Here is a 27,474-nt window from a genome sequence, read left to right as displayed (position 1 = left end):
CTGACACTGGGTACGGCAGACTTTTTTTTCTGCCGCATGCAACAGAATTCAAAAACTAAAAAGTAATATTCAGGGTTAACTAACATTTGTTGTTTAACCGCAAAATTTAAATCAGTCCAAAACAATGCTTGAGAATGAATGCAGAATAATGTTTGTAGCATTATCTATACTACTACTAATGTTAAATTATGTGGTCATTGAACGCCCAATTAAAAGTAAAGTAAGAAGATAGAACTTTTACAGTATAATACTATTAGTAAGTCTAAAAAATAGAGGTGACCTGGACTCTAACTGAAAAAAAATGTTTTTTTGAATCACTCCAGGGAACAGCCGAACCATCTACTTTACCCCATGGATGTACTCTTACCTCCATGCTTTACCTTGCTAGCTAGGTTAGGCACAATAAATGGAAAATAATTGTGTTACAGAACAAAAACTAATGCGTCATGAATAAAAATGCAATTTTTTAATTGAAAAATATTGTTAATAAAAATTCTGACCATTATTTCGTCATATTAAACGGTGAATACAAAAGTTCCATATTAATATTCAAAATGCATACGAGCAAACTCAGAAACTGTCACAGTCACTAATTCAATTGCTTTTAAAATAAATTACAGTTTAATGTTACATTTGATTCAATACTGCAAAAAGATATCATAGCTTTTTGATTTTATACTTAAGTATTTTTTACGAGTTGAATATTCTTGAGATATACATTATCTGAGATAATGAAACATAAAAATTGTACACCAAAATGTTAAATTTTAAAATGATAATTCTTTTTCTTAATCATTTCTAACAAAACCCCATTTTTTAAAATTAAGTCCAATTTTCTTTTATGTAGCAATTTACCTTTCAAACCATTTAATTTGCTCTCTTAACTTCTTTTGCTAACTTTGGAAGAACTCGGCAATCTTCAGCTAATAACTTTAATTAATGCTGTTGAACAATATCCATTAACTTGAATGTTAATGTGATAAATATTCTGTTTGCAACTCTACGACCTCTCCTGATTATTGAGTAAATATTTGTTTTAGAGTAATTAACTTGGAGAAAATATTCTTTGTAATTAAAATTCCTAGTTGTTTAATGCTTTCGAAATGAGGATTTATTCCCTTTTAAAAGATACAATGAGTAAAATAATAACTGACTGTTGTAATGCTAAATATCATTAAAAACATTTAAAAAGAAGTATGTATGTCTTTACATTTTTTTAAATGTATAGTTCTTTTTAATGTATGTTAGTAGTAAATTTACTAAGTTATACAGTTTTTTTAATTTAGGTAGTAATACTGCTTTAAATATTAATTAGGGGTAAATGTAAGTAGTAATAGTGTTTTAAATGTACATTGGTGATAAAAAGCAAATAGTAACATTTTTTTTTAAATGTAGGTAAACATACATACATAGATTAAATAAATAGAAAATAGCATACCATAGATTTTGCTTACATACTACTGAATCCCTCGAGAAAAACAAGGACCTTTTCGATAAATGAGAATTTAGTTATTTTCTTGCACTCTCTGTAAAACTTTTGTATTTTTGAGCAATCACAAATAGTTTATTGTTTTCATTTGACTGTTGAATGGCGTTTGTGCTTTTTATTCCGCCCCCCCCCCTCCACATTCCTTTGCAGCATCAAAGTCGACCGGCCCCTCCCGATGCTGCTCCTCTAGCGAAAATCATCTCCAGGTTGCAACCATATCCTACACATACGCGTACATAAACACACGCACGTCTACACACGTGCGTACACACACACACACACAAAAGAACGCGCGCCTACATACGCACACACGCTGGTGATAGCGAAAAACATAATTCGAATTCAAAATGTCAAAAATTCATTTTTTTTTTTTTTAAACAGGGAAAAAAAAGCATTACTGAAACTACAGAATCGGTGGTTTCAGAGTTGTTCAAACATGGTTATTTCGAAATCGTGACGTAACACTTAGTATATGCATATGTATGTTCATTTCCAAACGACCAAGTATTTTGTTATATATACTAGGGTGATCCGCCCCCTGCTCGTTGACGGTCACCAATCCCCGAAGATTGCTTCGCAATCTTATTTGATTTGCGAATATTTAAATCGTCAAATACAAAGATACAGGTTAAAAACGCATTATGGGTTCCCTTAGGAACAAAAAGCACCCCTTCCCCGGGTTTCAAAATAACTTGTAGTAACTTACAGAACCGTAAGGGCAAGGGGCTCCTTAACATTGCAAAACTGCAGTTTTGTAAGTTTAAAAAGTCGCTTTCATATGCTTGATTCCTAGAAATACATATTTTGCTCTTTAGCTCGGGGCTGGAAAAACGAAGAAAAAGGAAAACGAATCTAAAAGACGTAACTATAGCAACGACAAATAAAACATCAATAATTTGAATGAAGGTGAGATTTTTCGAACTTGATTAAAATCGCTTGTAACTTTTTTTCTTTGGAGATAGAAGCTTTGTTTTTCGACCATAGGTAGAGTTAGATCTGGAGTACAAAAAACCGTTATTTCTATTAAAGTCAAAAAGTAAACTCTCGAACAGCACTTTTTGTCCTTCACTTTTTACTGATAAATTTAACGAAGAAAATTGCCAAAATTTCAGCTAAGCGTAAAAAAATGAGCTAAAACGAAAATAACTCCCGCTGTAATTAAGTTAGAGCATTGAAACAAATTTTAAAAACGCGGAAAACTCCACCCTTTTCAACTATATATACTATTAATATGTGCAAGTAATTTTTACCCCTCTAATAGGCAATTTACGCGAAGTTTGAGCTTAAAAAGTTAATTACAAAAGAACTACTTCGAAAGTAAAAAAACAAAACCCCAGGTGCAAACCACCGGGGTTCGAAGTCATTCTGTGCAAAATTTCAAGGCTGTAAGTGCTATGGGGTCTCCTGGACGCTGGCCTGCCATAGACTTCCTTTCAGAATTTCTTTAACCTTACTTTTTTTCATATACAGTCAGCTCCCGCTACAACGCGATCCGACTTACGCGAAATGGCTATAACGCGATTTTTTCACCAGTCAAGAATTTTAAGCCTAACGCGAATTCCTCACCCGCAACGCGAAAATTTTCAGAGGGGAATCGTGGTATGTAGGTATTGGCTTTGTTATTGGCTACTATATATACATTTTTGTGAATAGATCTTCATCCCTTTAGCATCACTGAGAGCGGAAGTTCACACGCTGTACTAGTCTGAACATCGCTTATACAAATACTAACTACTCCTTATTTTCCATTTATTATTTTTTCCATTCTAAGTGAGAAAGTTGAAGAAATATAATGACATCTTAGAGCGCTGTTTCATCAAAGTTTGTGAAAATAGAAAGAAAAAGAGAAAGTATTTGACAAAGCTTCTCGATATTAAAGCTTCTTAAAAAGCTGAATCTCAACTACAAAATGCAACGAAGGTAGCACGAGAATTAAGTATGAGTGAATCTTTCATACATACAATCAAAAGTCAAGAAAAGGAAATTCATAAAAGTTCACCGAATAATATCTTAGTGAAATGCAAAAATTTATGAAAGTGGAAGCTGCTCTTGTAATATTGCGAAACAAACCAGGAAGAAGGGTGTTGCCATAGATGGAAACGTTATAAAAGAACTAGTAAAGCAACTGTATTAAAAAAATACATTAGAATTACGGTTTGGTCACGCAACATAAATTATTATCATTTTCATTTTTTTAAGTTACAAATATCATTACTGGATCTACTGTACAGTACAACTATAGTGCATTTGCTTTTCATACTATATACTGTACGTACCTTATACTCGTTTATTTTATGTTTTTCTTTCCCATTGATCATTGGTTTTGTGCACCGTAGCAGTACTTTATGTTGAATAAAACCCTTTTTTTAAAAAAAATATAAGTAAACATTCAGTTCCTTATGTAAGAAACAGTAATGTGTCGTTAAGAAATGGTTTTTAACAGTTGATGGGGTGTTTACAAGTGTCTAAAATAATTGGGTCCGTTTATAAAAGTTTTTACGCATTCCCTTTTCCACAACGCGAAATTTCGACTTTCGCAAGGGGTCTTGGAACGCATCCCTCGCGTAAGTCGGGAATCGACTGTATATATAATATAATATAATATATATAATCTGTAATATAAATCGACTGTATATATATATATAAAGAGATATTCATATTCGCCTTATTAGAAAAATTCGATAGTTTGTCAAACCCAAAAAGGATTTACAAGTATTTGTTGTACGTGTATGTGTAAATTTATGTAGCTCTTAATAATTAAATGTCACAGTTACGCATTTGTCTCTGATATCTTTAATATAACTGATCGTGGAATATATTTGTTTTCTAGATTTGTGACTTCTTGGCTTTATTTTTGTCTACCTTTTATATAGTACAAAAAGCTTCTTTTATTTAAATTTAGTCATTTTGAGCTATATTTAGATTTCTGCAGTGCAATATTTCTAATAAATCACTGTTGGTAAAATGCATTAGTACTACTTAAGCTGCAATCAGATTCTTTGAGATATCTAAGCTATCACAACCCATATTTAAATTGTGAGTAATTCAGTCAATTTTAATTTGAACATGCTGCAGCAAAACTTAAAATTTCGCTTCAATTCTGACACTTTATCTTTCTTTGATATTAGTCAATTTTTCCTGGCCTATACAAAATCCTACTGCAACAGCAAAAAATGAAAGTGCTCTGGTGCTATGAGAAAAAGAAAATGCAAGAAACCATCAAAGCGAAAAAAACGTTCTTAACAAATACGTTGGGAAAAAATCAGAAAAGGAGATTTTCCAGTTTTCCAAAGTAGCGAAAAGCTCGAAAACTTTTGTGATATTTAAGTGAGTAAATCAATAAAATATTTCAGGCTTTAGGGTTAAGCCCAGAAATTGGCCTTTAGAGTTAGAATTGATATTTTCTCAGCATTTTTTCTATTAAATGATAATTAAAATATAAGTATTGTTTTTGTTTTTACTTACTTCAGTTCCTCTGTAATTTTATTTAGTACATTTAGACTTGAACCAAACATTTTATCAATTTTTAACTTTCAAGTGGTAAATTAATGCAGTTTTGTCATCATCTATTTCTAAAATATTCCCAGAATAAGTTCGTACAAAACTGAACGAGCATACATCCTTACACACCTACTTCGGTTTTCTGACATCAATCACTCTCTTAGTAGGCCTAGACCGTTTTTGACTTATGCGAGGTACATAGATTCGTACAAACATACATATGCATACAGACGTTTCGAGAAAACTCGTGTTGATTAACTCGAGAATCTTTAATATGGATATGTCGAGCGTACATACGTTCTTAGAAACATATACACACTCGGACGGGCCGAAAAAACCACTCAGTTGATCCGGGGGTGAGTTGGATATTTTAGCCTAAATTAAAGTGACATTTTTTTCACGATTGCAGTACTTCCTTTACTATCTAAAGGAAGTAAGTGAAACAATTAAAGAAAAAATGTTAAACTAACCGCTGATTAAATACGTGGGGTGTCGTTAAAATGTTAAATAAAAAAGCAACAAACATGCCAGGTAAGTAAACGTTATTTTTCTATTTTCTCTTTAAGTCAAGTGACACCTATAACTGAAAAATAAAGATAAATTTACTTTAAAATGTTAAGAAAATGATGTTTTTGTTAGCATATGTGATCTAAATTTGCATAAAAACTGTACGGAACGGGTTTTATGAACAAAAAAAAAAAAAAATAGTGCCTTAGTTTATTTTTGTCTAAGACCATTTTGCATTGATCTGCAAAATCAGCAATGATCGAAGCTTTTGAAATATAATTGTTATTATTACTTTTGTTGACAAAAGAAATAGTAGATAAAGTAAACCGAAAGTGAAAAAAACGCCGATTATAAAAATAGGAAATCTTACATAAGAAAAAAAAACCGGAATATATTTGGAACTAGAGAAGAAATATGTTTATATTTTAACAGGTAGCTAGACAGCTTCAATCTGCATATTTAATTTTAGTCAAAATATATAAGAGTTTTTAGACTTGTATTGAAGATGATTGCTGAAGATAAAGAATGCCGCAAGGTAACACCCTTGTTTTAAGGTAAACCCATTTAATGAATGCATACGATTTTTTCTGTTAATGTAGATACATGTTCAAGATTAGATATAATGCAGATACAGTTCTGAAAATCAAAAACGTTCCTACTTTCCCCCCAAAGTTTGGCAAATTTGACTTGGGTGCAATCTGGTTTCAAAAGAACGAAGAGCCGCGTTTACTTTTTGGTATCTCGTGCTTCTTTGAGGGATCACTTCCCAAAGCGCCTTATCTCAGTAAGAAGGAATTTGGTCCCTTGCGATGTTTTGTGGGATGTTTTGGAAAAAAGCATTATGACAGGTGTCCTACGATCCTACGTGAGCTGAAGGTTAACTTCCGGGCTGATATTGCCAAGGTACCTGCGTCAATGTTAAAAGGGGTCATGAGAAATCGACGTTTTCGGGACATAGACCATTTTTTTCGTCACCTACATGACGTGATATTCAAAAGTATTTTTAAAAAAACTTGAAATTCGTATCTACACTGTTCAAAAGAGAACACGTTTTGTGTCATAAAATAGAGTTTTAATGCGTTTCTAAACATAGAAGTTATCTTGTCTCACCTCGCTTGCATCATGTTTTTTTTTTTTTTTTTTGTGACATTTACTGTATCTTTCTTAATTTATACAATGTGAAAAAAAAATAAACAAGGAATCTTTTCACAAAATAAATAATGTCCCAATCTCTTATTAATTGCAATTGGGGCTTATTAATTGTATTATATTATATTTGTTTACACAATTATGATATATTTTAGGGAAAACTGATATTTTAACTAATGAAATGCCGTACTTTTTTGGGCTAAATGTTAATAAGTATAAGGTTTTTGAAAAAAGTGTTTGTAAATATTTTTCCAAAACGAAAGTACTCCATATTATGTATTTTGTTCTTCTTCCTTACGTATGAGAAAACAAACAAAAAAAAAAAAATCTATGAAAGCTCATTTTTCTTACAAAAGGATTTATTTCTAATCTTTCATTCTCATATTCTTTAAAAAAAAATATCAGTCCTTATTTTATTTTAAAAGATAAACAAAAATATCAAAAAGCTCAAGTTTTTTTTTTTTTTTTCAAACAGTGTCAAAATTAATCAAGGCAGAGGAAATATTTCAAAATTCCTGTTATGTAACATAATCATAATGCAAGCAGTATTAAATCCTTATATAATGCTATTGATTTTTTGTAATCTTAAAATATTATTTTTTCTCTTGTTTACTAGGCATTCCATCATTTCTGGAACTTTGGAAAATTAATTGGGTTTTTAATGCATATTTAAACAAGCTATGTACTTTTAAACATTAAAAAAAAAAAACGAAACCAAATGGTATTTTGCTCATTTTCATTTTTAGAGTTTTCTTAGAAAACTTCATTTTTATTTTATTAAATGCTTTTACGCGCAAGAAACAAAATTAATTTTAATTCACTAAAAGTAAAAGCTTATTATTAAAAATTGAAATTTGATTTTGCAATGTCATCTTCTGTTAATGTTGCTTGCATGTAAGATTACTCACACATATTAAAATTATACTGGTTTATTAATCAGTAAATAATTATGGTTTTTATTTATTTCAAAAGCGCATTTCCCGAGATTAACCACATCAACCAAATAAAGTAATGTAAGGAGCTTCGTCAATTCACGCTTTTATACTAAGATAACTGTAAATATTTGCGTCCAAATGATAAACAAAACTTAGCTTTGACAGTAGCGTAGAATTGTAGCAAATAAAACTAATTAAATTGACAGGATAATAATATGATGTCATAATTTAGGTTAAAATAGCCAACGTAATTTTAAGATTTTAATTAAGTTCATGAATTGCAAAAAAAAAAAAATATGTTGTTTCGTAGCTCCGTATTTTATAAAAGGTTTTCTTCGGAGCTTACGCTGTAAATCATGAACACTACTGCTTTGTACGATTTTTTTTCTTTCGTTTGAATTAATTTTCTTCACATAATAAACTAAAAGTAAAATTAAATACTTAAAATGTTTTAGAGATGTACAGGCAAGTCATTTTGCAGGAAGTCGGAATTCTAAAATCCGATGTGTCTTCGTCTACCAGATTCTGATATCTTTACCCAATGTCTTACGGATATCTGGCTAAACAGTTGCTTTCTGCCGCATCACATGATCAGTTTCTTTCCTTTTTTTCATGTAATGCTGCTTCAAAACAATAATTCAAATTTGTGCATGTAAAATGAAACGCTGAAACGAAGTGGTTTTTGTACACAGTATTTTTCAGGCCCTCAATCTCTTTCCAGTGTTATTTTTGAAAAATCCCGTAAGTAAAAGCAAATCCTTAGCAAGACTAGCAATATATATAATGCACAAATAAAAGGCAGATGTATTGGATATTTTTACGTGTGAAAGATCAGCAAAATCCATATATTTACTTTCTTTTCAGAAGAGTTCTTATCTCCGTTACGACCTTGTCATTCACATAGAGCATCATACATAGCTCTGATAATTCCCCAGTGGCATCTGCATTGCTTTGCGATAAACTAGCGTATCACCAATGCAGTTGTTAGTGTAAAATTATTCGACAAAATTACATTTATATTTTTTTAAAATAATTTTTAAACGCAACATTGTCAAAAAAAAAAAAAAAAAAAACATTCTAACAATATATTTTGCATTCATACAGTGCACAGTTTTTGTCGAATTTTGAAATCGAGATTGAATATAATATACTTGACCTCATAGATACTAATTGCCTTATCGTACTACGCAAACAAAATAATTTCTAAAGATCGTTACGAAAATTTAAATACGCCAATTTAAATCCGCACAATACATTTAAACAATTCCAGAAATAATCGTACTCATACCACATAATCCAGAATATTGACGTAAAAATTATATTGTTCGATGTAGTCATCCCCATCCGTTTCTTCAAAATCTCACCTTGGGACAAAGTCATAAACGCTTTCTGTAATGCCTCCACTATTAAGTTCAACTGTCTGCATTGCTTCAATCTCCTCTACCAACTAGTAGCCATGTACCTTCCTCCTAAGTTTGAGAAAGGGGAATATAGAGAAAAGGTTGAGGTAAGTACAAAGATCGATGTGCACCACTTGTATTTTGATTTTTTTTTGTCAATCCCTAACAACTTGGAACACAAAGGAAGGTGATGTTTCACGTGGTTTAGTAGCTATGCTACTGTTTTTACCGAAAAGTTCCGGTTATAGTCATACAAATGAATCTACTAAACATCTCGCACAGTCTCAATTCTAAGGTTTAAAGCGTCAAGATATATAACGGATAACGAATAAATACCTTTGCGTTGAAAATTAAACAAATGTCGCATAATTTTGATTGATTTTTCAATTCAACCCGACCACACGTGGATACGTGCCTAAGAATCCCCCAAAATATCCATTTTGACGATACCTGAATTATTTACAACGAGTTTTCTCGTGACGTCTGTATTATCGTATGTGCGTATGTATCTCGCATAACTCAAGAACGGTATGGCGTACAAAGTTGAAATTTGGTACGTAGATTCCTAGTTAGGTCTAGTTGTGCATCTCCCTTTTTGGTTGCATTCGGATTCTCCAGAGGGGGTCTTTTACACCTTTTTGGGCGGAAATCATTGTTAATTTCAATGCAAACTCAAGTGGTGTTATAATTTGGCAACACTCGGCAATATCTCACCAAACTTTTGCTCGCCAACTTGGTCGCGACAAATTTGGTGGGGTTTTTTCTGTTAAATCTGGTTTCAATTTGGCCAATATTGCCGATACTTAGAGAGTTAGCCATTGAATCACAATAAAATTGCCAATATTTGGAAAATTAATCTGTGTAAAACGTTTTTTTTTTTTTTTTCGCTTTGGTTCGCAACAAACTTGGGGTCTAAATATTTGAAGTGTTTCTTTGCTTACTCCAAGTCCAAGGCACTATTATCATTAAATTAGCGTAATAGCAATTCATGTGATGCAAACATCTGCTCGTTTTATGAAGCATATAAGTTAAATTATATATTAGATCTTATATTTCATCTAATTTTAGTTAATCAAATGGGACATGTATCATTTGACCCAATTAAAAAAGTTCCATTTGTGCAGATGACTTTTGCACAAGTATTAATTTAACATTAGGTAAACAATTGAAAAATAGCACGACATCAGAATTGTAGCAGAAAAACCTATAAAAATCTGCAAAAATGCAAAAGTCAATGGTGAGAAATAATATATAACAGACTGAAAAATGTATAACAGTTGTTCTGCATTGCTGTCAAAACAGCTAGTGAAAAAGAAATGACCCATATGTAGTCATGTGCAGTACTACTAGTGCCATGTAGTATCAAATTTCGCAACTATTAGTTGAACTATTTCTTGAATATATAAAAAATATAAATTGGCTTGTCCAATTAACTCCGCGTCCTCCTAGTCCCTAGTTTCCTCTAAGCCAAGAATAAATACCGAAATATTCAGTAAACCAATTTGAGACAAATGTTAAGCATCTCAGAGACGGAAGCCCCTCAAAACAGAGGGGGGGGGGGGAAATACTCCGTCCGAAGAGTTAGCACTATTTGGTGTACATGCACTACTTGATGCATTGATACGCATAGCATGAACTTGAAAATTATCATTAAAAACACTCACTTAGAAATGGTGAAGAAGCATACATAATGTTTCTCTACTATTTGCCAACAAGTCAATTCAGTTACTGCGCTTCAATTGCAACATTAGTAGCAGTTACATTAATAAGGTTTAAAGCAAATGCGCATGTAAAAAGGGATAGATTTTCACGACTAGTGGGACAAATTTACAGCAAAAATTTTGAAATCAAAAGAAACAAGCGCAGTTGCATGTTTTAGAACATTAGAAATTAAATCGCTTATTTACGAAATGGGGAGAGTGAATTTGAAAATATGTATATTATATTTTACTGTCAACACATATAACTTACTTATAGATGAAAATTTAAACACTAAGAATTAAATTAAAAAGAAATGGGTGTATTATTTGCATCATTTTTTCTATATACAAGTTGGAAAATAAAAATACTTCCTTTATGCACGGATAAAGTAATAAATAACGATATCTTGCAACTATTAATACTTTCTAGAGAAAAAAAATGCAAAATCTTGCTTAAGTTAGATAAGTTAAAGAAATTAAAAAAAAAATCTGGATGTTTTTTTTTCATTTTAGTATCTTGCACTTACTGGAAAATAATGCAAAAATAAAAATCCTTTTTCATTTCCTCTTTTTGAATTTTAATTACGCTTTACAATTATGTTATTTTAAATATTTACTTATTATTTTCTAATTGAGTTATACCTATTTGTTAATGTCGTCTCAATAGTTAATGAATTTCACTTGTACGTAGAACTGCTTAAATAATATATTGATTATTTAATTAAATATCACTTCTTTTGCATTTTTCAAAACATAATTTTACGCTCTCTGCTTGATTTTTAGAAAATGGTTTTGAACTAAGGATTTTAATAAAATTTTGCAGCAGAAAACGTTAATGATATAATTAAAAAAAAAAAGAAAGAAAGGGTTCTATTTTGAATTTAATCTAAATTAAATTACACATGATTGAATAATTCATATACATGACGCTTTTGTTAATGCGAGTTTTAAATAATACAGATACCTAGAAATGTATTATGTTCTAAAAAGATAATTTACTCTTTTTTCAGAATAAAGATAGTATTACGTTCGTATCGAGAAAAAATTACATGCCAGAAGTGTTGTGGGAAATCATAACTGACTTAGTGTTTGTGTTATTAAGTTAAAAAATTAACAGTATTATTCAACATTTTTCTGCAAAATAGAATTTCGAAGAAAAAAAAATTCTGAACGTATTGCATTTATTAAAACTGTTAATATGTATCTTAATCTTTTAAGAGTCAAAACTGTACAGTGGTTTCCGTGGCAAAGTATCTTCTTCTATTCCTTAGCAAATAGGTGTTTTAATATTATCTTGTTTTGTAAAAAAAAAAAAAAAAATGTTGCATGGGAGGCACCGTAAAAAATCACACCTAAAAAATAGCAGATTCAAATGTAGTGATTGTTTTTCAGTTTGATTAACTTTAACACATGTCCGACGCATTTGTTGTTTTATGAAGACACATATTGAAACCAGTTTTAATTTACATTTCGTAACATTACTCGAAATACATACATTTTAGTAAGAGAACATGGTCCATCAAAATTCGAAATTATTTCTTGTCTGCATGAATAATAAAAATTTATTGCGGAAATTGAGAAGTAATAATACGACTGCACATAGAAAATATGCAGCTTTTTATAATGTTCCTGCAAGCTGAAAACTTAACACGAAGCTATGATTTTACACTATAGCGTAACGTGCTCATGAAACATAATGCTTGAAATTGAGATCCTAGGAAAATATGGCGGCACACAACAGACATCGATAAAGTTTTTTTTTGTCATTAAAAAAAAAACTTAACTAAAACCCTACTACAATGCCAATTGCAAGTTTTCAAAAAATGATTACATAAATTTTAGCCAAAATCGTGTACGGTTCTATTACTATGTACGTTATCGTAAATTGAGCGTTACCACTGGTTCACACATACGCAAATGAAAATAAAAAAAAATAATATTAGGCACGCTGTGTAAACCTCTGAAGTAGAATAAATTTTTTCTAAAAAAGTATTTTAAAAGTGTAAACTAAATTAGAAATGGTAAAACTTCCTAAAAAGTGATGTAGACACAACACCACACACTAGTACACCAGTGAAATAATCACTCTTTCATTGGTTGAAATGTGTAGGTTCGCGTACTCATGCACGTACGTTAGAATCAATGCTTCTGAATGCATGTTTTATTTTTAAAAATTTGACGTTTTCAAAAAAAAATCCAATTTTGGTCTTTTTAGAGTCATTTTGGATTTTAAAGATATTACCCTAGAAGAGTTAAAGCTTTAAATGGTAATATATTGATGCTAAAATGAAGCTTTCGTAATTCGGACCTCGGGTGTTACTAAACTCTTTTTTTTTTCACTTTACCCTATTGAGAAAAATATTGACAAAAAAAAAAGATGAAATTTGAGTTTGAAATAGTTTGTGAATACATTACTTCCAATACATTTTTACAAGGTATTAAAAAGTAACCTAAAAGTTTAAATAGATTAATGTGGGACTAAGTGAAAAAGTTAAGATAACTTACTTTTTTTACAAGTTGGAAATTTGTTCTGCAAAGTACTGAACATAAAGAAAAAACAATATATTTTATAAAAAACTTTGCTTTGAAATATTGTGTTTCATTTAGGGCGGTAAATTTGTACGTCCACAAAAAGGTGTAAAACGTTCACTTCGTTTTTTATTCGACAAAGTAAAAAATGAAATATTTTACTAATGAAAAATGTTCTATTAAATTGTTAAAGAATAAATAAATAACTGAAAAGAAAATGAGCAAAATATTAATAAAAAATAAGTTAAAGCATGAAAAAAATCAGTGAATAAATAAGAAAATAAGTTAATGGATGAATAAATAAAGAAATTATTAACCCGGGAGAACTCGCGGTACTTTTCGTCACACGAACGCTCGCGGGGGGGCTCCGTAGGCCCGGAGTGGTTACTTCAGTAAATTAAGTTTGAAAAATAGATTAAAAAACATGTGTTTTCAACACTAAACTTTAAATTGATAAACAGCCTCTATAATATGTTTTAAAAAGTAAAGTTTAAGAAAGTTTTATGATACATAAATCTAAATCTTCTTCTGATCATTACTGATGATCGCTTTACTGTTCTGTGTCAACTTCTTCATCATCTTCATTAAGGGAGTTCTCATCAGTTGAAACCTCAACCAACATGTTTTGCAACCTCTTCATTTCATCTTTGTAGCCTAAATAGCGATGCATTTCACAACCTCTTCCTTTACATTCACAATCTGAAATGAAAAGCGTGAGCGCTCGCTCCGGGCCTCTGAGGCCCAAACCGGAATTTTCTGGGGGAAAGTGGGAATGTACATTCCTGAAAAGCATGTGGTCAGTATGTAGGTCACCTCGAACGCAGCTACTGTGGACCTCATTTATTTCCGTTGAAGGGGTGATTTTCGGCAGCGTAGTTTTGTAATGACCGGGCCTGAGAGGCCCGATGCGAGTTCTCCCGGGTTAAATGGAGAATGCATAGAAATAATTAATAAATGAATAAGTCAGTGTTTTATAAAAGATTAAATAAAGTAATTGAAGTGAACCATTTTACTTAGTCCCATCTACTTTGCCCCGCATGTACCTAAATAACTATACAAAGAGTTTAAAATACAAATGTGCTAAATAATCAACAAATAAATAATGACCTGAATATTAGTAAGCCTCACGTAGTACTTAAAGAGTTAACAACAAGATCTGTATAATTTAGTAATAATAGATTTTTTTTTTACTTACAACAAAATATAACTATATGAGCATCAATTTTTGAAAATTTTCTTGACTGGATTAGACTACATGTGTTACTACATAGTTAGAATATTTCTAGTTAGGTGGGGCTAAAATCAGAGCAAATGCTTCATGACTTCACTTGACCCCGCTTTGTTCACTTTGCCCCACATTCTCCTACATATTTTCTCATTGAAAAAAATAATATGAAGAAAACTGATTTTGAAATCTTTAGAGCAAAATTTCCTTTTAATCATAATGCAGTTTGAAATCTAAGAAAGAAAAAATTCTATAACTTAACCATACTTTTTTGAGCACCCTTTAAAAACTATTCTTATCGTAGAAATATGATGGATTTGAATATAGACACATTTTTATGTTAAAAAAAGGCATACCTCAGATAACAGTTTTCTGAGGAATTCTCGAGATGAATATGCACTGAGTATTCTGTCACTCATACAGGATCCAGCACTCTTCTTCGGAGATATATTTCAATAATGTTTTCAGCATGATTGTATTTCACTTATTTTCTTTTAAAACGGTATATAAATGACAAATGTATGAGGAATCAATTTCGTGTCTGTTGCATTATGCACAAAGAAAGATTAATCAACAGACCCGGCTAGTATTCAGATGCTGCAATGCAAAATTTGACCCTCCCCCTCTTGATTTTGTTGTATGTTTTTAAACGTATTCTTTCACCTGCTTTAGTTTAAATTCGTAGGAGAATTCAAGTTCCTCGAATAGGAAAAACTACATTATACTCTATAGCAAAAATGTTCCTACAAATTTTGCCATTAGCTGAATTTGTTCGTTTTTATGTCCTTAGTTTCTTCTAATGTTGTTAAGGTAGGTTTTTATTCCATTAATTTTCACTTAAACTTACCTTAGTTTTTTAAACGTAAGCTGAATTTAGATTTGGCCTGGTTTTATTCCTGCGTATATGGCAGCGAGAAATTTATGACACATTATCAAGTTGGCATAATTTTTGGCGAGTTATTTTATTAAACCAAATTTAATGAAACATCGCAAATTGCCACAAAGCCTGGGTGACATTTCGAAAGTAATATGTATTTCAAAACTAGTATATTTACCCAATGGATAACTCCCAGAAACCGCCAGATTTCAATTGAGTATTCCTGAACAGAAAGTACTAGAATGTTCCTGAAGGAGGGCTGGAACTTTTCTCCGAAATTAGTCTGTCCAGTTTTTGTCTCTTGGCCATGAACATAATCATCTTAGCTTGCTGTTAGAGCTGTGGTTTTTATCTCATTAGTTTATCATATTTGAAGACAAACACGTGTTAGCCGTTGTGTTTACGGTGGTTAGGATACTTGCTAATTGTTCTGTTTATCTTCAGCAATCGTTAACACTCTTGTACATATTTGTAAAAACATTTGTTGTGTTTTCACATGAATGAAGTCGTAGTTTTAGGAATTTCTCGAAGTGCACATTATTCGTAACAATTTGTTAATTTAATCGGACTGTGAATATCTTCTATAAGTTCAAATATTATATATTCCGCTATCAGCATATAAAATTAATATTTTTGTTATAAATAAAAATCATAAATCACATACGGACACCCAAATTCATAAATATAGTTCATTACGCATTAGATGTCTTGGGTTTAATATTGATACAAGTTACTTTAAGAAATACAGATGCGCAATGTCAAAATGAACACGTTTAAACCGAAGAACAAATTAATCAAAGGGTAAAAATACTTGGAATACTTTGGATTTTTGGAGGAATTTTATAATTAAATATAATAGAAAATCAACTTGTCCTTTTTTTTCTCCTTTTTTTCTGACATTTATGAGAAAATATGGGTACTATAAACACATCAAGACTGCCTGATAATAGCAATAAAAAATATATGTTGTAGGATTAAATTAGAGCAAAGATTATCCTAATTAATTTTCGTTTTTTATCGATATTCTGTGGCACTTTCGTGCTAGCAGTCATTTGTGTGATCTTCAAGATTCTTACTTTAAAATTATAAAGTATTGTTAAATCGGAAACAGTTATCCTTGCCAAAGCAATTTCCTTTTGAAAATGGAATTCGATTTAACCATGAATTCAACTAAGTTTTTTGCGTGATAAGTATTAATTTGCGATAATGATTCATTTTGTATTTCTTTATGAAACTTTTTAGAAAGAATATTTTGTTTTAATATGTAGTAAATATTCTAGCTGATGCAGAAGCTTAAATCACTGTAATGTAAAGTTTTAATTGCAAAATATAATGTTAATATTGATATTTCATGCTAATTGAGCTTTGTGGCTTATTATTTTGACAAACAGACAATTCGTCCCAATACATCAGGTTAAACACCCGACCTGAGGTAACATCACCAGAATTGTTAGAGTATGCAAAAAGGACTAACAGTTAACTAAATCATTGTAAATCATAATACGAACAGCGCAATAATTTCTAATTTAGGCATAACTAAAATGCTTAATGCATTTCATGCATTACTTACTCTGACAAGAGGTTTTGTCTTTTTAAAACAGCATCGCAAACCACAACACAACAAAACTTTTTGACAAGCAGGCGGTGTGCCGTAGAAAATTTACCACATTCTACTATTTTAAGGACGCGAATAGTTTTTGGTCTAAAAAGAAAACTCATCCGCAACCTTCTTATCAAGAAGTTCGTCCAACTTGTGATTGTTATTCGTATTTGCAGACTCTAAAATTATCTGGATTATTCCAATTATATTATTCTATCAGGTTTGTACCCGATACCCTTTTTTCATCAGACTGTTTAACATTGATCCTGTTGCTCTTTTGAACTCTCGTGCTTATATTCTAGCATTTCTTGTTTCGTTTCGACCTTTCATTTGACAGTTCAATTTAATTGTATCTTTTGTCGGAACGAATCGTGCACTGTTAAGTTCTTGCTCTGTATTCGAGATAGGAAAGCTATTTTATACCTAATACTCGTTGTGAAAATGTTACCAGCTGCGTTGATGTTTTTTTTTCTCCTCTGACAGCTCAGCTCACCTTCAATGATTTTTTTTTACTAACTTTTCTAAACTTCTTTACTCTACCTAAGGAAAGAAATATTATAAGTAGTACAACATTTAAACACGCAATAACACCTTACATTAAAAACATTAGGACGGCTGGAACGGTCATTTAGACTACGATATAATTTAAAATGTATAGTATATATATTTTTTTCCTTTTGGTTTTAACTTTTTTTTTGAGCAATCACGATTGCTTATTGCTTTCATTTGACTGTTTTTGGCGTGCTATCATTTTTCCCACCGGCGCGGCGCCACCCTCTGGCAGCACCACCCGTCGCGTCGGCCGGCCTCACGATGCTGCTCCTCTAGCGAAAACCGTCTCCAGGTTGCGTCCATATCCTACGCACACACGCATACATACACGCACCAACACACACACACACACACAAACACATACACAAGCACCACCATACACACACATACCCCTACACATATACACAAACACATACACACACGCATGCATACAGACACCTACACATACACACAAATACACACAACTGCCCACACATTCATGCCTTCACACAGACACAAACACATATGCTTACACACACATACACATACCCCCCCCTAAACACACATACAAACACACACTCGTGATTGCGAAAAACATAATTTGAATTCAAGATGACAAAATTCAAATTACTTTTTTTTTTTTTTTTTTGCGTTTTTTTCACTTTGCCAAATATAGATAAACGTCGTCTCCAAAAGAAAAAGATCATTGTATATTTGTTTTTATGCAAATTTCAAGTGTAGGAAAAAGTGGGGTAAGAAGATGATATAAAATTTCAAACGAATTGTCCCTCTTTTGATCCGAATAAAAAAACTTGAAAATAATAACCACGACTTCTTTTAACTTTTTAGATTGATAAAACACATTTAAACTCTGGTTATCTCCTGTTGAAATAGGAAAATTATCATCAGAATCAAAAAGTGTTTTCCTTCATCTTTTCCCAACAATGGGGAAAATAGATTCATAACTAAAACAATGTGTAAGACAGAACATCATAAAGATAAAACTTAGATGCATTGGAAAAAAAAAACTCTGCTGAAAAAAAAACATCTAAAAATAATGCATAAAAAAGTTTAGTCCCATAGTTGATATTTGTCATTTTTGTCAATATTTGAAAATGTCCACGTAGTGCATTAAGTAAACACATCCGATTGAGTATGGCATAGATGTCTTAACTGAGTAAGAAAATTATTCCATTTTCATCTGCATTACCATAAAACACTTCATGGTATACTCTTTTATTTAAAATAAATTCAAGTAACTTAAATGCCTAAAAATACTAAATTAAAATGTAACTTGATAAATTACTTTTTCTAATTTCTTCAATGAGTGTACAGGGTGGTTATAAAATAACGTGAGGCGATCAGAGCCCTCTAGCAAGTGAAATATTGGACGAAACATTACCAAATTTCATGAGCGTACATAGCAGACCATGGGTTTCAATTTCTACAAAAAAAAAAAAAAAATAGTACCAAAAGTCACCACCAGGGGGAATGTAGGCACTGCATAAGCGTACTACTTGCGAATACTGAAGAACTAAATGTCTAAAAATGCAGCACACATCAAGTTTTTTTGTTACAAATAATAGTTGCTTACAAATAATCTTCAATAAAACCAATAAGAAATTTAAAATTGTAACAAGAGAAAAATTTTACCAAAAGTATCAGGAAGAAATTTCGGCGAGGCAGCAAGCATTTCTTTCTGAATAATATTCATGTAAGATGGTGCACCACCCCATGTTGGGCTTTAGGTACTGAATGTATAGCGGCAACTTTTCTTTAATAGCAGTTTTATTAGTCATGCATTTTCCTACGGTTTGGAGACCGTAGTCGCCCAATATTTCACCTTGTGCTTTTTAACCATGAGGATTTCCTAACGGTGTTGTGTATCTGTGACATGTTCCCAATATCTCAACTTTCAAAACTAGAAAAATGTTACAGGTAAGCGAAATTAATCCTCCCCACCCCCCTCCAGAGTTGTGGAAAATATTGTGCAGTGTATACAGTACTTGGAAAATCTCGATGTTGGTCATATTGAACCTCATTTGTTGGTAAAAATCATATTTTATGAATAAAATTGATGCAGATTTTTATCAGTTAGTGTTTAATCCTTCAATAGTCACAGTAATACACCTTTTCAACGCCAAAATGTCCCCTGGTGGCAATTTTTGGTACTGTTATTTTATTTCAGAAATCGAAATCCTATAATCTACTGTGTATGCCCGTGAAATTTGGCAATGTTTCGTCCAATACTTTACTCGCTAGAGGGTTCTGAATACCTCACGTTATTTTATAACCACCCAGTAGATTAAATGCATATTTGAAAGTATTTTGTATTAATATTGACGGCTGGGTTAAGAAGATGTACTAAAAGGTACTGACAAAAAAGAGTAAAACATTAAGATTTATTTTGGATTGTTTTGGCTTTGATTCCTTTATAAAATACTTTCATTTTGGAAATATACAATTCATCACACAGCTAAACTAATCATGAAGTTAAAATGTCAGTAATCCAACGTTATTAAGCACAAAATTTGCAAATGATTGCAGACACGTGTTTCGGTGTTACAAGGAACACCTTTTTCAATGCAAAGAAATGTGAGCTTTTGGAGGAAAAGTCATCCGAGAAAAGCAACACGGTGGAACAGGAGGTAGTATAAATATCAAAAAATAGAAATTAAACAAAACAAAAAAGATAAAATGACACATGGAGACAAAATTTATTACATAATTCCATCAGGAAAAAACCGTTAAGTAATAAATTTTAAAAGAAAACCCATAAACAATGCAAAAAGTCCAAAAATGAAACCACTCTGAATAAATTAGCAATAAATTTACCAGCGGGAAAAACTATGTATGGAAGCAATGTATCAAATGGAGAAATGCAGAAAAAACAGAGTGAAGGATAAACATATTGGAATTAGTTAATCACAAAACGAAATAAGAAAGCAAAAAATGAAAAAATAAAAGTAAGAAATGTACGACGTTTACATAAAAATAATAGAAAATCTAAACCAATTTTAACAAAGCAGTCCACACAGAGGAAAAATAGGGAATTGCAGTAAGATCGTTAACTAAATTAGAACGGTTCCTCAGGATGTGAAAAGATTCCCAAAAATCAAGATCCAACGAATTGGGGCATTTTTGGATAATTTGATAAGAGTTAAAATCAAAAGAGTGATTCGATTCCCAACAGTGTTGAGCAATACTGGATTTATTCAGCTGTTGTTTTCTCACATAGCTTTGATGTTCTTTTAACCGAAATTTCAAAGAACGGCGGGTCTGTCCGATGTATCCGAGTCCGCAATTGCAAACAATTTTATAGATCCCACAGCAATTAAGAGGGTGAATAGAATCTTTAAGAGAAGAGAAAGAAAGTTTATTAATAGGAGAAAATACCACTTGGAATTGGAATCGCTTCAGAATCTTAGCAACCTGAAAACTGATACCAGGGAAGAAAGGCAGAACAACTAAATTCTTAGTGTTAAAAGTTCTATTAAGAACAACATTTTGAGATTTTTTGCAAAGTTTTTTATAAATGGAATCAACTAAGGTGGGCGGATAGTCTCTATCAGCAGCCACAGCTCTTATATAGTTAAGTTCCGCATTAAGAAGCTCAGGTGAAGAACAAATATTCATTGCACGATAAACATATGTGTTGAAAGCTGAATATTTTTGATTAGGAGGGTGAGACGATAATCTATGTGGGGGTAAGGAAACAGCAAAAGGTTTACGATAAACCGTAGTTTCAAAACCGGACTCAGTTCGAGAAACGAGAACATCCAGAAATGGAAGGCAATTATTCTGTTCTTTTTCACAAGAGAATTGAATATGAGGATCAATGGAATTTAAAATGGATAAAGCATCATCAATGCTTAGTTGACCGTGGTTCATAAGAACAAAACAGTCATCAACATAGCGAACATAGAATTGAAACTGTAGTTTCTGAAACAACTTGACCTCAAAGTAATGCATGTAAATATCACTAAGGATGGGGCTAAGTGGGTTTCCCATTGCCAAACCATCCAACATAGTATAAAATTTACCATTAAAAACAAAGGAACTTTGCCTTAGACAAGTATGAGTAAGGAAAACTAAATCCTCAATTTCCTTAGAGGTAAAATGAAATTCAGACAGTCTACTCTGAAGGCATAACAATGAACCCTCGACCGGAACGTTCGTAAATAATGAGTTCACATCAAAAGAAACCATAAAAGAATTATTTGGAACGCAATTCTGAATTTTTTTGACAAACTCGATAGAGTTTTTTACAGTGAATACATTATTACTCATAAGAGGAGAAAACACAGAGACTAAATATTTTGCAAGTTTATAAGAAGCCGTTCCAATATTGGAAACAATCGGTCTGAAAGGAATGCCAGCTTTATGTACCTTGGGTAAAGCATAAAATCTAGCGCAATTAGCAATAGAAGGAATAACAGAGCGTTTAACATTTATTGGAATAGACTGAACAGACTTGACAGCCGAAGAAATAGTCTTTAATTCATTTTCACTAGGATCTTTAGAAATCTCTAAGTATGGACCAGAAGAAATCAAATCATTAGTTTTGTCAACATAAGATGATTTGTCAAGAACAACAATTTGACCACCCTTGTCAGCTTTAGTAACAACAATATCTGAATTAGAAGTTAAATTCTTTACAGTACGCCGAACAGTATTAGTAAAGACGGGATTGGAAATTCTAGAATTAAAGTCCACATTAGAAGCAATAAGATGCCTAACGCAATCTTTTTGATTGGATGATAAGGCACTAAATTTAAAAGCTTTCTCAATAGGAGCAATAAGCTTAGAAAAAGAAGGTTTGCTGGCCAGAGCAAAGTTATCATTGCATTTTAGAGCATTAATTTGAGAACTATTTAAAGGAACACTTGAAATATTAACGACAACATTTTTATTTACCACTGGTAAATTTTCCGAAGGAACAACTTTCGAATTTCTACAAAGTTTAGCTAATTTCTTTTTCAAAACAACTTGATGATTCTCCGAACCACTTAAAATTTCTTCAAGAATGTAGGCGCAGGAAAGTTATTCCGAATTTTATTTCTTTGAAATGTAACTTACCACGTTCTGTAAAAATTGATAAAGTTATTTTTCGGTCGAAATTGGCTCTACTTAGAGCTTCGATCCAAGAAACTAGGAAACGCCTCTCGTTTATTGAACGTGAGCTCTATGATTTGCATCTCTCTATTTCAAATTCTATTTCAGATTTTGATTATGTTGATAGAACTTCTTGGTCTAGAACCCTTCGTTCTACGGAGAATCATCAAGTTGTTTTGAAAAAGAAATTAGCTAAACTTTGTAGAAATTCGAAAGTTGTTCCTGCGGAAAATTTACCAGTGGTAAATAAAAATGTCGTCGTTAATATTTCAAGTATTCCTTTAAACAGTTCTCAAATTAATGCTCTAAAATGCAATGATAACTTTGCTCTGGCCAGCAAACCTTCTTTTTCTAAGCTTATTGCTCCTATTGAGAAAGCTTTTAAATTTAGTGCCTTGTCATCCAATCAAAAAGATTGCGTTAGGCATCTTATTGCTTCTAATGTGGACTTTTAATTCTAGAATTTTCAATCCCGTCTTTACTAATACTGTTAGTCGTACTGTAAAGAATTTAACTTCTAATTCAGATATTGTTGTTACCAAAGCTGACAAGGGTGGTCAAATTGTTGTTCTTGACAAATCATCTTATGTTGACAAAACTAATGATTTGATTTCTTCTGGTCCATACTTAGAGATTTCTAAAGATCCTAGTGAAAATGAATTAAAGACTATTTCTTCGGCTGTCAAGTCTGTTCAGTCTATTCCAATAAATGTTAAACGCTCTGTTATTCCTTCTATTGCTAATTGCGCTAGATTTTATGCTTTACCCAAGGTACATAAAGCTGGCATTCCTTTCAGACCGATTGTTTCCAATATTGGTACGGCTTCTTATAAACTTGCAAAATATTTAGTCTCTGTGTTTTCTCCTCTTATGAGTAATAATGTATTCACTGTAAAAAACTCTATCGAGTTTGTCAAAAAAATTCAGAATTGCGTTCCAAATAATTCTTTTATGGTTTCTTTTGATGTGAACTCATTATTTACGAACGTTCCGGTCGAGGGTTCATTGTTATGCCTTCAGAGTAGACTGTCTGAATTTCATTTTACCTCTAAGGAAATTGAGGATTTAGTTTTCCTTACTCATACTTGTCTAAGGCAAAGTTCCTTTGTTTTTAATGGTAAATTTTATACTATGTTGGATGGTTTGGCAATGGGAAACCCACTTAGCCCCATCCTTAGTGATATTTACATGCATTACTTTGAGGTCAAGTTGTTTCAGAAACTACAGTTTCAATTCTATGTTCGCTATGTTGATGACTGTTTTGTTCTTATGAACCACGGTCAACTAAGCATTGATGATGCTTTATCCATTTTAAATTCCATTGATCCTCATATTCAATTCTCTTGTGAAAAAGAACAGAATAATTGCCTTCCATTTCTGGATGTTCTCGTTTCTCGAACTGAGTCCGGTTTTGAAACTACGGTTTATCGTAAACCTTTTGCTGTTTCCTTACCCCCACATAGATTATCGTCTCACCCTCCTAATCAAAAATATTCAGCTTTCAACACATATGTTTATCGTGCAATGAATATTTGTTCTTCACCTGAGCTTCTTAATGCGGAACTTAACTATATAAGAGCTGTGGCTGCTGATAGAGACTATCCGCCCACCTTAGTTGATTCCATTTATAAAAAACTTTGCAAAAAATCTCAAAATGTTGTTCTTAATAGAACTTTTAACACTAAGAATTTAGTTGTTCTGCCTTTCTTCCCTGGTATCAGTTTTCAGGTTGCTAAGATTCTGAAGCGATTCCAATTCCAAGTGGTATTTTCTCCTATTAATAAACTTTCTTTCTCTTCTCTTAAAGATTCTATTCACCCTCTTAATTGCTGTGGGATCTATAAAATTGTTTGCAATTGCGGACTCGGATACATCGGACAGACCCGCCGTTCTTTGAAATTTCGGTTAAAAGAACATCAAAGCTATGTGAGAAAACAACAGCTGAATAAATCCAGTATTGCTCAACACTGTTGGGAATCGAATCACTCTTTTGATTTTAACTCTTATCAAATTATCCAAAAATGCCCCAATTCGTTGGATCTTGATTTTTGGGAATCTTTTCACATCCTGAGGAACCGTTCTAATTTAGTTAACGATCTTACTGCAATTCCCTATTTTTCCTCTGTGTGGACTGCTTTGTTAAAATTGGTTTAGATTTTCTATTATTTTTATGTAAACGTCGTACATTTCTTACTTTTATTTTTTCATTTTTTGCTTTCTTATTTCGTTTTGTGATTAACTAATTCCAATATGTTTATCCTTCACTCTGTTTTTTCTGCATTTCTCCATTTGATACATTGCTTCCATACATAGTTTTTCCCGCTGGTAAATTTATTGCTAATTTATTCAGAGTGGTTTCATTTTTGGACTTTTTGCATTGTTTATGGGTTTTCTTTTAAAATTTATTACTTAACGGTTTTTTCCTGATGGAATTATATAATAAATTTTGTCTCCATGTGTCATTTTATCTTTTTTGTTTTGTTTAATTTCTATTTTTTTATATTTATACTACCTCCTGTTCCACCGTGTTGCTTTTCTCGGATGACTTTTCATCCAAAAGCTCACACTTCTTTGCATTGAAAAAGGTGTTCCTTGTAACACCGAAACACGTGTCTGCAATCATTTGCAAGTTTTGTGCTTAATAACGTTGGATTACTGACATTTTAATTTTTCAGCACAAAGGTATTTATTCTTTAATCATGAAGTATTGTGTGTCTATTCTTGTAAATACAAACGTATTTAGTTACATATTTTAACAGGATTTTAGCTGAATGATTGTTTTCAATCAAAATTGTGTTTTCTTTCAAAGTAAATTAAATGTGTGTTCCAGTTGGTTAAATATAAACTTAGTTGCAAATAATAATTACAAAATTCATTTACTATTACACTTTAAATATTGTATTAGGTTTCCCGCAATACCAGATAAAAATGACACAGTTAAATCGTAGGCATAAATCTGCAATTAAACACAGAAAGCTATTTGGATGAATAGTTATTTCAAAGAGATAATTATTAAGCTTCTACGCATGTAAGTCTCTCAGTTTTGTAATCCCGCACTTTTTTCAAAGTAATTAAGAAACGGAAAATAAGCTTTGTTTTGTAATTAAATTTCGCAATATCGTAATCCTTAGAACAGAAACAAGATTTGCTTTTCGTTTTCCGGAGGCAAATAAAGTGTAATAAGTAGCAAATAATTGCACTTTTGATGACAAACTTTAGTAACAATCCATAGAAAATTAGATTTTAAGCTTGTTTTAAATCTACTTGCGGGACTTCGGGCACTTTAATGTATTTCTCTTACAACGACGAAATTAGAATTGTATTTTTTTAAAAAGAGCATGGGTTTTGTTCACTTTAAATTAGTTTCAATGCCTCTAATACTGTAGTTTTTGGTAAAAATGCATTTAAATAATTTTTTTTCAACTTTAAAATTGCCAACTTTTTTAAGTTGCACTAAAACTACAAGTGTGTAAGCTTTTTATGGTAAATCTTTCTAGATACCCAAAAGCTATATTATATTGATTATATTTGTCAGTCTTAAAAATTTGCTGCAAAAAAGGTCCGAATCTTTTTATATTTTTTCAGAGGGGGGTTAAGATGTTTATATATCTAATCGTTCAGGGGGGGGTTTTCTCGACATTCGCAGATTTTTTTGATACGTAGTATGTATTTTTTCCTGCGTCGTGGTAACTGATAATTTCCAAGTACTAAGAAATGTTATTAAAAAAATCATTTTTTAAATAATAATGCTATTTTTTATGTTAATTGTTAACGTCAATTTGCTTATCCACCTTTCAATGATTGATTCCAAAACATTTATTCTTAGGTAATAGTTCTTCCACTTTTCTAAAGCTATTTATCTGTGGCATACGCGTATTTGGGCGTCGCAGCTAGTACATTTTTGTTACAATCCGTTTTTATTAAAAGGTTTCAGTTATTAGTATTTTTTTCAAAGTGGCGTATTTTAATAAGAGAAGAACAGTTTTTAACAGTTCCTTTTTTTATTTGAATTTCTTCAAATGACCCAAAATCAAAATTTAACCCCCTTTGTATGCCATTGAGTAAGTTTCATTCAAAAATGTTTTTTTTTTCTTTTAAACGGTTGTAAGAAATAAGCACGGAACTAGTAGTGAAATCAATAGAATAGGTCACAACTGAGTATATTTAATTTAAAATATTTTAAATCTAGTACATAATTCTCAAGATGATATAAGTTGCGAAAAAACTACCTAAAAATACGTGAAGAAACGTTTTGAAATGTTACATTTTTAATGAAAACAACACTTATGCAAATAGTAACATTGGTTTATTCTTAAGAAGTATTTAGCTAAATGGAAGAGTCGTTATTTTTGCTGTAATAAGTATTAAATTCTGGAAAAAGAAGTTAAAATACACATTGGTTTTTGGAAAGGATTTTCGATTTTTTTTTACAAAAAATAATTACGCACATGTCTGATCCAAAACTGCTTCGTACGTCTCTTTTTTTTTCTAAAACACATATATTTAATAAGATTATAAGATTATTTATGCAGGCATCGATATTCAACAGAAGATTTATAAGTGTGTAGTTATCGCACTTTCTCAAACGTTGAAAATGGAAATATAAAGAAAAATATAATATGCAGCATGTCTGTAAAAATAATGAAATAAGATTCAAATAAGACTGAACAATACAAAAAATATTAGTACGGGAAACATTATTTGTACTTGAAATAAATACAAGAGGACTAAATATCATTTTCCTTTGGTTAATTGGTTGATTTTTAAAAGAACTTGTAATGGTGAAATAAACGAATGGCTAATGAACATTATAACTAATTCCACATCTCATGTATTTCAGATGCGTGAAAACAAAAGATACCTCGTAATATAATTTTTTAGGCAACTATTGCTGTAAAAAATAAATAAATAAAATA

The sequence above is a fragment of the Uloborus diversus genome, chromosome 7 (genome assembly GCF_026930045.1).
Source record: "Uloborus diversus isolate 005 chromosome 7, Udiv.v.3.1, whole genome shotgun sequence".
NCBI classification, from domain to species: Eukaryota; Metazoa; Arthropoda; class Arachnida; order Araneae; family Uloboridae; genus Uloborus; species Uloborus diversus.
Note: the sequence above shows the minus strand (reverse complement) of the source record.